This window comes from Tamandua tetradactyla, chromosome 1 (assembly GCF_023851605.1).
Source record: "Tamandua tetradactyla isolate mTamTet1 chromosome 1, mTamTet1.pri, whole genome shotgun sequence".
In the NCBI taxonomy this organism is placed as follows: Eukaryota; Metazoa; Chordata; class Mammalia; order Pilosa; family Myrmecophagidae; genus Tamandua; species Tamandua tetradactyla.
The window spans coordinates 97,295,102-97,310,487 of record NC_135327.1 but is presented as its reverse complement, the minus strand read 5'-3'; the positions used below and the strand labels follow the sequence as shown (position 1 = coordinate 97,310,487).

The 15,386-nt window shown below is 41.6% G+C and overlaps 1 long non-coding RNA gene across 2 annotated transcripts in view; it reads right to left on the bottom strand.

Moving 5' to 3' along the window:
* The window catches only part of LOC143685454 (uncharacterized), a 52,358-nt gene extending 37,288 nt beyond the window's left edge, over positions 1-15,070 (bottom strand). The window contains exons 1-2 of one of the 2 annotated variants that reach the window (XR_013176682.1): positions 14,878-15,070; positions 1,224-1,330 (exon numbers count right to left, since the gene is read on the bottom strand). This is a non-coding gene — a long non-coding RNA (uncharacterized LOC143685454). The remainder of the gene's footprint in view (positions 1-1,223; positions 1,331-14,877) is intronic. The other variant, XR_013176688.1, reaches the window with a different exon arrangement.
* Between the last annotated feature and the right edge of the window lie 316 nt (positions 15,071-15,386).

Here is a 15,386-nt window from a genome sequence, read left to right as displayed (position 1 = left end):
TTTTTTGTATGCTGCATGGCCGGTCACATTTCATCCTTGAATCCATATTTTTTTAATGGCCACATTAGCCACGTGGCTTCCTAAAGAACAGAGTCCCTAGTATGCTACAAAATGTAAAAATGAATAAGCTATGGGAAGGCTGCTGTGAAAAGAAAGCAGGTATCTCAAATTAGAAATTTTGCATTTAAAAGTATCCATTGAGCATGAGGACGCTGGGGCTGAGCTGCTAGTGCTCTGAGCCCTTCCTCTAAGAGTGTGAGGCATTGTTGCTGCTCCTTTAACTCTCAAGGAACTGTCCTGGGAGCAGGGAAACAAGGAACATCTCTTTCCAAGACAGAGTGGACAGCTGCCAGTCCTTCTGGGAACTATTCCCTTCGTCATGCTGAGTGCTCTTGAGAGGACGGCCAATCACGGGGCCTCCTCTCATCCAAACATGAGCAGACGACCCCAGAAAGTCCAGTTCCTCACCCTCCCAGAAGTTAAGGAGCACAGAGCGGAAGATGATGGGAGCGAGTCATTCTAAATAAGGTGCCACAAAGGGGGCATCCATTATTTCCTGCTACCTGCTACTTCCCTGGACCTGATTATTCAATGTTATATACAAAGATATCCAGTATCTTCCCAGGAACTTCCTATTTTCTTCAGTTATATATAGATACTTGGGCAGCTTGCAACCAGAATCTTATCTGATACTTATAGGAAAAACATACTAACCGCTGGCCTCTTTTCTATCAGCTAGAAATTACCTGCAGACTAATTAGTCAGCTGAAGCAGAAGCACTCTGTCAAGGTTTAAGGATCACTCACCAGGTGCCAGGCTCTGAGATGGGTGTGGGGGTGCAGAGATGAATACGATACAGTTCTTGCACCTCAAGGACACAGAAGGACAGAACATATGGAATGTGGGGGTGGGACAGACCTGAGTTCTCATCTCTGCTCTGCCCCTCACTTCCTGGGGCCCACATTCAAGTCAGTTAATGTTCCTGCGGCTTCATTTCATCTTCTAAGAAGAATAAACAGTACCTGCCTTTCATTCCTATGGGAAAATAAAAGAAAATGGTGCCTACACAGAAGCAGATGCTAAATAGGTAGTAGTATAAGAAAGAACTTTTTTTAATTTTTAAAAAAGATTTTCTTCTAAATTACATAAAACATACGCAGTATAATATGTAGTCTATATATACTCAATTTTTGCATATGTAGATATATAAGTTAAAATAGTACCTTAAGATAGGGGTCAATAAACTGGCCCACAGGCCAAATCTGGCCCTCCACCTAGTTCTGCCTGACTCACAAGAATGGCTTTTCATTTTTGAATGATTTTTAAAAATCTGGAAGAAAAAAAAAAAGAGCAATATTTCATGACATGAGAAAATTCTATGTAATTCTAATTTTGGGGGGACTGGTTCATAAATAAACTTTTATTGGAACATAGTCACACTCATCGTTTACCTGTTGTCAAGGCTGCTTTATACTACAATGGTAGAGTTGAGCAGTTGTGCAGGGACCATAGAGCCCACATAGTGCAAAAGAATTCCTATCTGGCCTTTTACAGGAAAAGTTTGCTGACCCCTTGCTTAGGAAATAGAAAGTTATTGTTACCTTCGAAGGGAGTCCCGATCACTGATTGCATCTCCTTTCCTCCTTCCTTCTCCCACAATCAGGTAATCTTATTCTGAATTTCATCTTAATTATTTTTTTTAACTTTTTTTATTAATTAAAAAAAAATTAACAAACATTTAAATATCATTTCATTCTACATATACAATCAGTAATTCTTAATATCATCACATAGTTGTATATTCATCATTTCTTAGTACATTTGCATCAATTTAGAAAAAGAAATAAAAAGACAATAGAAAAAAATAAAATGATAATAGAGAAAAAAAAAACTATGCGTACCATACCCCTTACCCCTCGCTTTCATTTATCACTCGCATTTCAAACTGAATTTATTTTAACATTTGTTCCCCCTATTATTTATTTTTATTCCATATGTTCTACTCTTCTGTTGGTATAGTAGCTAAAAGGAGCATCAGACATAAGGCTTTCACATTCACAGAGTCTCATTGTGAAAGCTATATCATTGTTCAATCATCATCAAGAAACATGGCTACTGGAACACAGCACTACATTTTCAGGCGATTCCCTCCAGCCTCTCCACTACATCTGGAACAACAGGGTGATACCTACTTAATGTGTAAGAATAATCTCCAGGATAACCTCTCGTCTCTGTTTGGAATCTCTCAGCCATTGACACTGTCTCATTTCCCTCTTCCCCCTTTTGGTCGAGAAGGTTCTCTCAATCCCTTGATGTTAATTCTCAGCTCATTCTAGGGTTTTTCTCAGTCCTTTGATGCTGAGTCTCAGCTCATTCCAGGATCTTTTTCCCACGTTGCCAGGAAGAGAGCCTCTTTTGTTACTCAGATGTGGCCTCTCTCTCCAGCCAATGTGATGAGCAGTCTCACCACCCTCCCCCTCTCTGCGTGGGACATAACCCCCAGGGGTGTGGACCTTCATCTTAATTATTAACTTGTTTTTCATTTTAGATTTAATGTCTGTATCCCTCACATGCCTGGTTTTGCCAGTTTTTGATCGTTAGAGGAAAAGACTCATGCTTGTCTTATCTCCCTCATGCTGTGACTTTCCTTTGTTCATTCAACATTGTGTGTTTTGAGAGTCATCCATACTGACATGTGTAGCTGTAGTTCACTCATTTCATTCCACTGTGGTATGGTTTTATACTGGATGAGTATACTGCAACATGTTTATGTATCCATTCTCATGTGGATGGTCAACTGAACTAGCTCCACTTCTTTGCTGTGAGCAGTGCTACTGAGAACATTCTTCTGCCTGGCTCCTGGGACCCCAAGGACAAGGGTTTCTCAGGACCTCTCTCTAGGAGCCCAATTACTGGGTGTGCACATGCTCAACTTGACTTAGGTAGTACCATCTTGTCTTCTGAAGTGGTTGAACAAATCTGTACTCCTATCCCATTTATGAGTCCCCATTGTACTTGCCAACACTAGCTATTGTCAGACTTTCTAATGTTTGTCAATTTGCAGGGTGTCAAATATTTTACTGTGGTTTTAATTTCCATTTCCCTGGTCACTAATAAAGTTGAATATCTTTTTATATGTCTATTGGCCATTCATGCTTCTTTAGAAGTCCTGTTCATGTCCTGTACTTATTTTTTCTTTTGGATATTGTTCTAGTTTGAAAGCTGCTGGAATGTGATATTCCAGAAATGGAACAGCTTTTAAAAGGGGGAATGTATTAAGTTGCAAGTTTACAGTGCTAGAGCCATGAAAATGTCCAAATTAAGGCAAAGCTATAGGAATGTCCAATCTAAGGCATCCATGGAAAGATACCTTGATCCAAGAACATCGATGATGGTCAGGGTTTCTTTCTCAACTGAAAAGATACATGACAAACATGGCGACGTCTGCTAGCTTCCTCTCCAGGCTTCTTGTTTCACGAAGCTCTCCCACGGGCGTTTTTCTTCTTCACCTCCAAAGGTCTCTGGTTGCGTGGGCTCGTGATTCTCACGGCTTTGTTGCTCTCATGTTTTTCCAAAATGTTTTCTCTTTTAAAGGATTCCAGTAAGCTAATCAAGACCCATCTGGAAAGGATGGAGTCACTTCTCCCTCTAATCAAAGGTTAATACCCACAATTGGATGTGTCACACTCCATGGAGATAATCTATTCAAGTTTCCAACCTACAGTACTGAATAGGGATTAAAAGATGGATCCGGATTAAAACATGGCTTTTCTAGGGTACGTAATACTTTCAAACTGGCATAGGTTGTATATTAGTCACGGTTCTCTAGAGAAACAGAAACAACAGGAGATAAATATCTTTAAATATGAGATTTATAAATGTGTCTCATGCAACCATGGGGATGCAAGAGTCCAAAATCTATAGGGCAGACAGCGAGGCTGGCCACTCTGATGAAGGGTCTCTATGAACTCCACAGGAGAGCCTTGCTGGCTGAAGAAGCAATGAAAATTCTCTCTTCTCCTTTAAAAGTCTTCAACTGATTGGATCAAATCCAACTGAATAGATTCTCTTGTTTGTGGAAGACACACCCTTAACTGATCATAGATGTAATCAGTCACAAATGCAATCAACTGACTGATGATTTAATAAACCAGCATTCTGGTTTATCAGTCAGCCACAAAATATCTTTGCAGTAATGGTTAGGCCAGTGCTTGCCTGACAAGACAACCTGGCAAGTTGACACCTGAACCCAACCATCACAGGTAGTTTGTCTTTTTCTAATCTTTTTGTTAGATATACTCTGCATATTTTTGATACTAACCTTTGTCAGGTGGATGTGTATGGATTTTTTTTTCTGATTTGTGGCCCATCTTTTCAATCTCTTTATGGAATTTTTGATGAACATAAATTCTTAATTTCAGTGGAGTAAAATATATTCATCTTTTCCCTTATGGAATGATTTTTAAATAGAAAAATGGAAATATTTTTGAATAATTCTTGATGCTCTTTTCTTTATCGACAAGTCATTTTTGTTGCCTGTACTGTGATGTGGGACACTGGTGCAGATAGTATACTATTCCCAGGGCATGAGATGAGTAAATTGTCCTCTCTCACCACCCATTATTCTCTGTGTCAACACATATATTCACTAGCCTCCAAAACGGAAATAAATTCACTACTCAATTGGCTCATATTCCAGTGTAAGGAGGTGTGGCCCAGTGAGGGGGGTTTGTCCCATCAAACCCCTCATTGGAACACCAGTGATGCACTACAAGTTACATTAAGGGGACTAGGGATGAAACATGTGACTTATATGCCAAATGCCACTAGACCAGGCAATGTAACTTTCACCACGGGAATTAATGAGACCATTCCACATATTGCTCCCAATCAGTACTGTGGGACTTTCATGCCCATTTCCTGCCCACTTATAAGACAGTCCATCTCACGGACTGCCCAGATGATTGCACACCTGAGAGAGACAGATCACCTAAGGCAAAGGGGAGCTGGAGTTGGAGCTACAGGTCATGTCCCAAGGGGATTGATGGTACAAGCCAGGTGTCACACAGACAAATGTGGACAGATCTAATAGCTGCTGGAACAAAAATTAAGGATACTGATGGGCAGCTATTCTAGTTTGCTAGCTGCTGAATGCAATATACCAGAAACAAAATGGCTTTTGAAAAGGGAATTTAATAAGTTGCTAGTTTACAGTTCTAAGGCCAAGAAAATGTCCCAATTAAAACAAGTCTATAGAAATGTCCAATCAGAGACATCCAGGGAAAGATACATTGGTTCAAGAAGGCCGATGAAGTTCAGGGTTTCTCAAGTGAGAAGGCACATGGCGAACACAGTCATGGTTTCTCTCTCGGCTGGAAGGGCACATGGCGAGCATGGCATCATCTGCTAGCTTTCTCTCCTGGCCTCCTGCTTCATGAAGCTCCCTGGGAGGTGTTTACCTTCTTCCTCTCCAAAGGTCACTGACTAGTGGGCTCTCTGCTTTTTGTGACTATGTCATTCTGCTCTGCTTTCTCCGAATCTCTTTTTCATTCTCCAAAATGTTTCCTCTTTTATAGGACCCCAGAAACTTATCAAGACCCACCCAAATGGGTGGAGACATGTTGTCACCTAATCCAGCTTAACAACCACTCTTGATTAAATCACATCTCCAGGAAGACGATCTGATTACAGTTTCAAACATGCAGTATTGAATAGGGATTAAAGCCATGGAGCTGTGTCCTGAGGTAGGGAAGGGAAGTAGGAAGAAATGACATGAGTAAATTTCCTCCAGACAGGAAGGGGAATCTGAAGCCCTTCCAGGAGATGTAATGTTAATGGAAAGAGATTTTGAGAGAAGGAGATAAAGAGAAGACTATACCTGAATCTCTCAGAGACTCAGGACTGCCTCCTGCCTGACGATCTTTTTTTTCCTCTCTCATTTTTGTCCTGTGTAGAAAAGTATCTTCTTTCTTATCAGGGTGACCAGACTTTTCTTCTGATCTCAATATTCATTCGTACACAAACCTTTATTAGACTGGGCTTAGACTGGCCGCAAGACTATAATATAGAGTAAGACAGAAACTGAAGGAAGATGGGGCTTATGCCCCACTTCTCTAGGATGTGGGAAAAGTTCATCTCATATCATTCTTCCAAGTTAGAGAAGATGGGTCCCTGGTCTCTCTTAGCTCCTTTAAGGCATGAAAGGGATTCAGGTGATCCCATGGGCTCCCAATGAGAGACCACTGAGGACCAACTGTGTCAAGGTGACCCATAGCAGAAACTACAGGATGGACATTCTAGGACAGGTATTGGATGGAGAACATGGAAAAGATTCCATATCTGTAGAACTACCAAGGGCCAGTGCAGAGCTCAGTCAGCAAAAAGAAGTCTATAAGCTATTGATCAGACCAAAAGATAGACCATGTGTTCTGTCAGCTGCAGACATCAACAGGAGATGCCATCAGGCTACCTCATGGCACAGTGAAATAATAGACAATGCCAAGAAGGCTTCTCTGGTGAGGATACAATGCCCAACACAAGGACATGTAAGCCTTTCCTGACACAACCTCAGGGAGGAAAGAGAGGAAAACTTTGAAAGAACAATGGCTCTGATAAAGGAACTGGATTTTGAATTTGACTGCCTAAAGACCAGGCCAACCAGGGTCACTTGAAAAGTCATACTTCATTGGCAAGTTTAAGTAATTTCTCCTTCCCTTTGCACACAGCCATAATCAGGATGGGGCCTTGAAACATTTTTTCACGTTTGAAAGATACGGTATGCCTTTCTACTCTGCTCCAATGATTATTATTATTATGGTCCTCTTTGTAAATAGGAAAGCCTGGCATGCAAAAAATTCATGATACAATGTAAATATAGTAACTGAGGAATGTGCAATATGCATAGATCCCACAGAAGAGAGAGAAATTGGTTTTTTATTGCTGCATAATGATATTACCATGCATTTAGCAGCTTCAAACATTTGTTATCTCACATTTTCAGTGGGTCAAGAGTCTAGTCATGGCTTAGTTGAATCCAGGGCTGCATTCTCATCTGAAGGCTCAACAGGGGAATGATCTACCTGTGAGCTCATGGAGTAGTTGGTAGCATTCAGTTCCTTATGAGGTGTTGGATTGTGAGCCTCAGTTTTTGCTGGCTGTCAGCCAAAGGCTACACCTCAGTTCCTTTCCAATGGAGCCTCCCAATATGTAATGTTGATTCATCAAAACCAACAAGGGAAAGAATCTCTTAGCAAGACAGATGTTATAATCTTATATGACATAATCTGGAAATAGCATTCTATCACCTGTGCCCTGTTATATTGGTTAGAAGTGAGTCGCAGATCCCGCACACAAGGAGAGGGAGTACTCTAATGGTGTGAATGCCAGGAGGCAGGCATCACTGGGGCCCCTTAGAGACTGTTCACCAAACTACAAGCTGAGAGGATGGGAGGGGAAATGTCAGAGGTGACTTCTCAAAGGAGACACAATCTCTGCTGGTTTTTGAAGGAAGGTTTAGGGCCCAGGAATCACTGGGCAACCGCAGTATCTAACACAGTACCAAGCACCTTGGAAGTCAAAAATAAAGGTTTGTGTACGAATGAATATTGAGATCAGAAGAAAAGTCTGGTCACCCTGATAAGAAAGAAGATACTGTTCTACACAGGACAAAAATGAGAGAGGAAAAAAAAGATTGTCAAAGCCCATTTCAATAGCAGTATATAGGGCAGGCCATGGTGGCTCAGCAGAGTTCTCTCCTGCCATGCCAGAGACCTGGGTTCGTTTCTTGGTGCCTGCCCATGCAAAAAAACAAAACAAACAAACAAAAAACAAACATATCAATAGCAGTATGTAACATTAAAGAACTTCTAAAGATATTAAAACTGAAAAGGCTACTGTGTTTCTGTCTCAGCAAGCCTCCCCAGGAAAGCGCAGCGAACATCAAGGACACTGAAAGGACGGGAGATGATCTAATGCAGGAAGCTCCAAACTACTATATATATACAAATGATAAATAGGTTTCAAGAAAGAAGAAACCAACTAATGTTGATGACTACGGAAATAAATAATATCAGAACTTTACACCACTGAAGCATCTTTCATCTGGGATCCTAAAAAGCTTTAAGAGTAATTAAATTTGGGTGCTAAATAAAAGTAGGCCCATTTTTTAAACAAAAATATGGATTTTATGTCCTTCATCATAGGTACCACATAATACTCTTAAAGTACTCTCAAAGGTAGCAAAGTGTGGCCAGGGTATTATTTTCTTTTGACGGATGTTTTGTAATTATTTCCAGGTTTCTAAATTTATAATTACCTGAATATAAGCAAATGCAGGATGTAGCCATATTTCTTTCTGTGCATCTGAAAAGAGGCAATAATTTTAGCCCAGTTGGTGTATGGGGGCACTGATAGCTAGAAGCAACCCAGATGGAAGTCTGCCATGGGTGAGAGAAAGCAAGCTGCTGGTAGAGAGGGATTGAGGAAGGCAAAGAACAGACTTCAGCAAAGGTATGTAGAAGCAGCTACAAGTTTGCTAAGGAGCAAACCCAGCTAAGTCTGTGACTCTACATCTAGGAAACAGATTTTGGGAGAATTCAGGTGTGATGATGACTTATTGTTGCACAAGTGATGGACAATGAAGGTAGATGCATATTCTCATAAATGAAAAAACAGTGATGAAAAAATGTACAGTTGTTTGGTTGGTTGGTGATGGCAGCATCTATTGGCAATCAGCAAAGTTATTGGTTCTGTTCTTGATCAAATGGTTGAAATACATGAAATGGGTACAAAACCATATGGTTGGGGATCAAATGAGTGAGGACCATGTTTGTGTGTGGTAATGGCTGGGTCCTTGTGAGGCTTCAAAGTGTTGGCCAGGGCTGGGGTCTCATCTGAAGGCATAATCGGTGAAGGATTCCTGTCATTGAAGGACTTCAGTGAGTGGGTGGACAGTAGCAGCAGCACTCTATAAAGTCATTCTTGACATTTGAAGATGACACCAATGACATAAAGCATCCAGTGTGTTTCAAGCCTTTTTCTCTTACTGGAGTGTGCATCTTAAAAGCTCCATGCTTATCATGTCATTTCTTTATCAAACACAAATAAGTCCATTTTTAGTCATATTAGAACAAACATCTTTTCCAGGTTGGTGGTCTCAGTATGCTTTCAGATCTTACCATTCTACCATTTTATGTAAAATGAGATTCCTTGGGACAATGTTGTCTCCACTCAAACCTGGTTGTGTCTACCGGAAGCCCGAGATTCACAGGAAGATAACACCCCTACTGGGAAGCTTGATAATTCAGAGGGGAGGTTTCATTCCCAAAACCAAGTCTCATTTGCTCTGTTCTATTTTCTAGTTCTCTTTCAAGATGTAAGCATCAGTTTTGCTGTTTATGTAGAGGAACATGGAGATGTCTTTCCGTTCCCAGTTTTCCAGTGATCAAGGCTGCTAATCAGGTTTCTCTGGTACAAAAGTATAAACCTACATGACCATCGTTCAGCTCAGAACAGGGCTATGCCACATCTGTAAAAGGTTCCATGATCTTGTGAGCTTGAGTGGTGACTGGCATGGGTAAAGATAGACCCCCAAAAGTTGGGAAAGCATATGCCCTTTATTCATTATTTCTTACAAGTAGGAATGATTATTGAACTAAAATAACCTGAGGAAATGCTTCTGATGTTCAGAAGGCAGAGGATTATGAGTGGGGAAAGAGGTTGAGTATAGGTTCAATCAATATCCGGTGTTTGATTTATCAATATGGCATCATGGCCAGGCATCTGACACCTGAAGGCAAGGGAACAAAAGCTTCAGAACCTGTTACTGCTTTGGATTCAGCCCGAGGCCTCTGCCTGTCTCCAAAGTGCTCAAATCCGATTTGTCCCATAAGATCCATCTGCTCACTAATACCTTCACTGAGCCTCTCAACCAAGTGTAATCCATCTTCCTCTGAATTCCCTCAACACTTCATATGTACTGCCCTCAAGACACTCATTCCTGTGTCCATTCCATTTTAGGAACTTATATGTATGTCATATCCCCTTTTTGATTATAAATAACTTGAGGCCCCTGGCACAGTGCCTTACACATAGTAGATGCCCAGTAGATTCCTAGGAAAGAATGAACTGCCAAGTTAATGCTTTTAAAAATACAATGGTCTTTCACCCCTCCAGATCTAACTTCTAGCACTCCAGAAGCGTTTTTGTGTTCGGGAGGGCTGCCATGTTGCCAATTGCTTTTGGATTTGTTATGATGTTCTTTTTGGAGCCCAGACATGCCCTAACTTCCGTCTAACCACACTTTCCTGAAATAGATGAGTCTTGGTCATAGTCATTAGTATCAGGCTTTGCAATGCTCTTAAGCCTCTTTCAAGTGTGCATATTCCATAGGCAGTTTCATAAGCTGTTTCAGGACAGCAATTGTGTCTATTTTATTGCCCACACACACTACCTGCAAAGGACCTCTGCCCACACCGGGCATACATTATCAATGGACTAAGCATAACATTTCAGTGTAACACAGTCAGATAAGAGCACTCCTTTCAGAGGAATCCCTTTAAACAATTGCTGCTGAGTCAGCTCACCAGGCTCAACACACACCTTCACCTGCTCCCTCAGGCCATAGGAGGCGTCGGGTTCATTTCCTATTGTCTAGAGTCAGCAATTTCAATTATTTTTTCCAGAAAGGAAAAAAAATGCTTGGACCAAAATTTGTTTATAGTTTGAAAACTGAAGATTGCCATGAAGGATTCTGTTTGTTGAAAATACCCTAGAAGGCAGACCTCTCCATCGAGATAGTTGATGCATTCCCATCAGTTCCTCACTGCTCTTTTCTCTGCAAGAATCCATTTACTCTGCTCATTTACAGAAGGTTACTGTGGCTTTTCCAGGAATATTTTGCCTGACTAGGAAGGCAGATTTTCTTAAGTGTGAAATTAAGGAGTGTTTGTACAGAAGCAGACATGAGTAACTGAATATAAGCCATGTTAATATCCTCATGTCTGTACCTGGGCCTTCCCAACAACGGTTAAGTGTTGCCAAACTAGCTTTACTTTGTGTTGGCAGAGAATAAGCCATAATATATAGTTCTTTTTGTCTTGGCAATGAAGCAGGCACTCCTGCCAGGATCTACTCTAAAGGAAATGGGCAAGAGACAATAAATTCATTCAAATGCATTAGCAATGTCTTCCAGTGGGGATTTTTTAATTTTTAAGTTGATACAAACTTCAAAACCATTCTATTTTAAGTGGGGGAAATTTTATTTTCCAGAAGAAGATGATGTATTTAACAATATATTTCTGACATCTGCTCCCAACAATACATATTATCTTTCCAGGTTAGTGGTGGGGGCGTGGGAGGTGTTCAGAAAGAACCAGAGAGAAAGGCATTTCTCTTTCAAAGGGATATAAACACAGTTATTATAATTGATTAGCTTCATTCAGTCAGTTATTTAATTTGCCAGGCGCAAGCACTTACATAAAGTTATATTATGACTGTCACTCTGGTTCCGCACATTTTGTTTATGACGACGTGTCTTTGTGAGTGAATTAAAAAATAAGAGTTTCCAGCAGCAAACCTTACACTTTTCAAAAACCAAACCCCCAAATTCCTTGAAAGACCACCTAGAAAAAGCAAAACTTGCTTGCTAACACAAAGATCAGTATTTACCTGGTTTGGCACAATCCCGGGAGGACCAAGAAGCAGGAGGTAGATATTTCTGATTTTATGAAAAAGTAGAATTTCAGGTAAACTGTTAGGAAGGTACTTGTGTACTATTCTGAATTCTAGAGAGAGCAGAAGAGCCCCCTGCTGGCTAAAGTGGGGAGAAGCCTGAATGGGTGCTATGGCAGTTGTTTTGAGGACCCCGTTTTCTCCCCCACTTTTTCTTCATTCATGCAATAAATACTTGTCGAGACCTTGCTCTGGGGGAGCAGTGTTCGGGGCTTAAACAAGATAGACAATACCCTTCCCTTCATGCAACTTGCTTTGTAAAAGGGGAGACAGATAATAAACCAGTTATAGTATAATGTCAAGTAGGGATCAATACTGCCAAAAGAGAGTGCAGGGTAAGAAGTAGCAAATGATGGGATGAGGGTGCTCTTTTAGATAACAGGCCAGACATTTGAACTGAATGAAGTGAGGGAGGAAGCAGGAAAAAAGATCTGTGGGAGCACAGTCCCGGCAAGGTGCTGATCTGGCATGTTAGAAGTGCAGCCAGTAGGCCCGGGCGGCCGACCTGAGGCAGGCAGGGGTGAGGCTGGAGCCCCATGATCTTATAAGGCCATGATAAGGACTTTAAATTTTATCAGAACCAATGGAGAGTTTTGAACGAGGAATTAACTAAACGTACTTTCCATTTTAAACAGTTCATTCTGTGCATAACAGGGAGAACAGGCTGCATGTGGGAAATCTGAGAGACCCATGCTGAGGCTATGACCTGGTATCTCAAACAATTCAATGAATTGGTTTCATCAAATTCCTGCTGTTTACAGTGAGATTCAGAGAAGAGTAAGACATGGTCTCTACCCTCAGAAACCTTTCAGTCGAGTTGGGGAAATAAGATAGGCACACCTCCAATTAAAGAGGTATGAGGCAGGAGGCTAAGCACTGTTGGCAAGAACGGTGAGAAAGATGATGATGATGATGGCACCAGCAGCCGAACCCCAACTGCAAGCAGTTTAGGTTACTGGTAAAGCACAAAAGCTGTAGAGCCAGGTTCTCTGGGGCTAAGCCTTACTAGCTGTGTGCCTTTGGGAACGCTGCTGACTTCTCTGTGCCTCACTTTTCTTCTCTGTAAAGTGGGTCTAATAACAGTTCCTGCCTCCTGGGGTTGTTACAAGGAATAAATATATTCATGTTTTATGCAAAGTGCTTAGCTCAGTGCTGGGCAATTTATAGGCACTTTATAAATAGCGCATAAGCAGTAGCTGTCGTTATCTCTACTATTGCAGTATACCAAATGTGATGTGATAATAGCTTGAGCAAATCTCAGTTGTGGTAATGAAATAAATTCTGACAGATGAACTTAAAAGACTTGGTGACAATAAGATGGTAAATGAGGTACATGAAGGTTTCCAGGTGGATGTGCTATCCCAAGCATAATGATTAGGAAAGCGATAGGAAAAAAAATCAGGAAAGGGAACTGGTTTAAGAGACAGGGCACGTTTGATTTGACACACGCTGAGTTTGAAGTGGCAATTAGAGAGGGCAGACTGCAGCTCAGAAGAGAAACCCAGGGTCTCTGTGAGATAACTGAGAAGTGGCTAAAAGAAGAGTTCTAAGAATGAGTTTTAGGGGACTTGATCATAGTTAAGGATTAGGAAATGAGCCAGTGAAAAGAGGAAAGAATCAGGAAATTAGAGAAAGAAGCAAATTATTTTAGTGAAAGACAGAGAAGTTGCTGTCAAATGCTCCTAAGAGATGAAAAATGGCTTAAGGACACCTTCAGATGTTTATGAGGTCACTGATGGAATTGCCAAAGAATTTCAGGCATGCAGTTCGCATGGAGGACCTCTACTAAGTGGCCATCATGGATTCACAGATACTGTGCTGTGCTGCCCAGATCTTCCCCCTAGGACAGATGTCTGCGGACAGCTCTCAGCTGTCTGGGCTGAGGACAGCCACCTTACTGATGGTCAAGCCCTCCACAGACCCCATCGGTGACTGGCTGACCAGTGGTATAAAGGCCCAGAGCTTTCACCCCGAATCGGGACAGCTCAAGAGCCTCGGAGCTCACCACATTGCAACCAGCCTCTCCTCCTGCCCAGACCTGCTTCCTTCCTGTCCCCACATGGGTGTTCATGCTGAGAGCACTCCCAGAAGACCTCCTGCATGTTCCTCTCCATCTCAGACTCTGCTCCCTAGAGGACCCAACGGGCACAGTGTGGTATAAAAGTTAAAATATATATATAAATATAAATGATAATGTCAGGGAAGAGTTTGACACAAAGTCATCAACACCAAAATAATATTTAACAGATGAATGCAAAGAGTCTCTTAAAACTAGGAGTTCTGAAATTTGAAGGAGGCAAAGCTGAAGAAAGTTAGTAGGACTGGGTTTTCCTCCAGGACGCCAAACCCATCAGACTTGCAAAACTGAGATGGTGCCATTTGCCCTTGGTGAGACTGGAGCACTGGGTTTGTAACCCGATTGATGGTGCTGTCACCCAGCTAACCTCACAATCTCTTTTAATCTCTGCACTCTTGTCACTTTGCTGCCATCTGGAGAGAGGATTAATTTCATTTGTCCCCCAAGGAAATTAATGTATCTGATTGCATTCCAGCACACAGAGGGCTACCTCCCTCTACGCCATCAGCACTGTACAGCTTCACCCGCTGCTTCGAGACTTCCCTGCCCTTCAGCCACCAACCCAACACAGTGGTCTCCCAAAGTCGACCCCAATCCCTTCATGGCAGGGGAATACAACAAAAGCCACCCCCACAGCCCCCAAGGAAGAAAAACTCTGAGGCTCCTGGGATGTTGTAGACTGGCACATTGCCAAGTTGCCTTTCAGATTGGGCTGTCTTCCTAGCTCTCCTAGAGCTGAAAAGCCTTTCCATAACCCTATGGATCTTCCCAGAAGGTAATTGGGCAACAATAACAAAAATTATCTAAGAAAATGTTCTTTGGTATAACTGGCTACACCATTCAACCTCTGAGGTGCTCTGAAAAGCAGGGATCAGGACATTTTGCTTACCATTGCACCAGTCGTACGTGCAGTGCCTAAATACATCATCCTAGGTGTTTGCTGAATGAATGTCTGACAAAAAAACTGGTTCATGGTAGATTACTGATGAAGTTGAAAAAATCACTGGTGAATGCAGATTACAGAGCTAGCTAAAGACAGTTTGCTCCATGGAAGTTCCCCTTCCTCTTACCTCAGTGGATGGCTGTCTCTGGAGCTCCCACAGTGATCCAGTTGCCCATGGTAGATTCCCAATAAAAGCTGTTTGGATTGAATTAAATTACAGCAAAAACCTCATTGGTCGAGTTCCAAATGCCTGAGTTCTTCTAAAATGGTATATTCATTGATACCAAAGCCTCGGAAGAAGGGGAATTATTGAGCACAGAAAACAGGAGACACTATAATAATGAGAAGAATAGGCGCCAAAGGGTAAGATTCTAAGAAAATGTGGCCAACATTCCACATTAATGGAACTATTCTGTTTAAAACTTTAAGGCTTTGCCTGAAGATCCTCCATGAATCTTGCTCCTATCTCAATTAACCCCATAAAGTCAAAATAATACATTTTAGCAGGCTCACACCAATCTAAGTACTCTACACGTGTTCTCCTTAATCCCCTCAATAACCCCGTGTATTAGGTTAACTATTATTACCACCCCCAGTTTTCAGATGAGGGAGCAGAGGCGGGGGGAGGTTAAGTAA